The sequence below is a fragment of the Hippoglossus stenolepis genome, chromosome 22 (genome assembly GCF_022539355.2).
Source record: "Hippoglossus stenolepis isolate QCI-W04-F060 chromosome 22, HSTE1.2, whole genome shotgun sequence".
NCBI lineage: Eukaryota > Metazoa > Chordata > Actinopteri > Pleuronectiformes > Pleuronectidae > Hippoglossus > Hippoglossus stenolepis.
Genome location: NC_061504.1, coordinates 14050809 through 14052893, shown reverse-complemented (window position 1 = coordinate 14052893; position 2085 = coordinate 14050809).

Below are 2085 nucleotides of genomic sequence, written 5' to 3'. Positions count from 1 at the left end.
GCCGACCGCTGGGGCCTGGTGCCGCCCCCTTTCTCTGCTGCCGCATGTTGTCGCCCTCTGCCGGTGGGGAGTAAGACCTCCCCCTTCCCCTGTGATACCTGCAAGACACGCGGGCATCGAACCAACAACCTGCTCTGTAAGTAAAGAGCAGGTTGAGGGAGACAGTCAGTAAATGTAGGAACACAGAAATGTACGGTGGCCGAGAGAGAGCTCAACACATGGCAAAGCAATAAAACACATGCAAATAGAAAAAAATACATGCAAATCAAGAAAACAACGTCATCAATTTAACGAAGTCACAACACATGCAAATACAAAAACGTGCTGCTATGCAAAAACGCAAATTCACACATATTTGCATGATCCGGCCCTATTCTGGCTCAGGATGGCAGCGTTGGTATCCGCTATATTTTGGCTTCATTTTTGGATAGTGTGAGCAAGTGGAGACGCATCGTCCATCTTTATTTACAGTCTATGGTTCAAGGGCCAAAATAATCACCCTGCTCCTCTTAAGAGCCTGTAACAATTGTTCAAAGAGTAAAAACATCTTGGCCACAAGGGGGCGGAAGAGGATACGTCTATCACAACACTGACATTACCTGCCTGCAATATATTCTAAACTCAATGTTCACTTACTTTAGTTGTCCTCAGAGTTTTCTGTTGTATTTCATCACCGTTGTCAAGAGGAACTTGCTCAGGTGTCCTCTTATGACCGAAAGGTGATTTCTGGGACGTGGACGGCTTCTTTAAACTCTCTCAGGGCATCAGCTGACTCTTTATTTTTTTATTATACTTGTAATGTTTTCATCACATACAGTAAATGTGTTCCCTCAAGCCAAGAATGAGACTCTGAGTCATTTCATGGTCCGTTATCTCAAAGTTTTCCTGAGTCTGTCTCCACTTCAGCCTCTCCCTGCTGAGTCACTACGGTCGAACCGAGCAAACAGTTTCTTGAAGTTGCCTCCAAGTCAGACTTTGGCGAGTTTCATCTTCAGCTGCAGCAACAGCCGAGGCTCTGAAGATGCTCCACTTGGCTCAGAATGTAAGAAAAAACGTGTTTAGAAGCGTGAGCTGAAAGACATCTGGGTTCCACTGGCTCTGTCCCATCCTCCTTTCAATCAACTCAACTCCAGTGGTGGAAAACTTAACCCAATTTACCCAAGAATTTAAAACATGCAAGAACATATATGCTCCAGGACTGTACCACTAACTGAGGGCATTTAAAAACCGTGAAATTGTTTGTGGTAATTTGATTAGTTGCAAATTTGTTGGTAAAAGTGCACAAATTAGGTTTCATAGACATTGACTTGTAAAGGGTCTTAAGGCCTTTCCTGCTTCTTTACCACATGGCCATGTCCTGTAGAAAGGCCCTGTGTCAAATCTAGATTTGTTTATTATTTTTTATATTTAGCCGACATTTAATGGCACATGTGGATTCAACCAAGTTACCTCAGACTCTCATGTTCTGGTTGGATTGTGGAAAAACCGGGTGAGGGACATTGGTTGAGGCCTATTTCTAGACTCCTCTGGTCGAGAGCATTGTGTTTGCAACCTGAGTTTTTTTTACTATTGTATTTTTACCTAGAAGTAAAATGTTAAATACATGACTCACGTATAGACCATTTCTTCTTCCAGCACGGTTATGCAAGCTTTCATTTCCTCCCATTTGAATTACTGTAACTCTCCACATCTGAGTCAGGAGAGTCCACGTAAGTCTGTCTGAAAAGGCAGCAGCCCGACTTCTCACCAAAACCTCAACAGCACATGACTCCCATTTGTAGCTTCTCTCCATCGAGCTAAATTCAGCTAAATATTAGAAATGATTTTAAGATTTCATTAACTTTTAATGCCTGTTCTGGACGTAACCTGGTCCTAACTGGAGGCCTTGTTGGCCTTTCCGCAGTCCCAGCTAAGGACCAAAGGTGACGGGGGCCCTTTCTGTTAGGGGCCCCCACTTTCCTGAACAATCTCCTTTGAATAGATCCATCCAACTTAATAAGTCATTATTTTTAGTATTGTCTTTATCGAGGCGCTGATCATCTCCTGGCTTACTGATCATTAACATCAAAATGTTGTATTTCATTG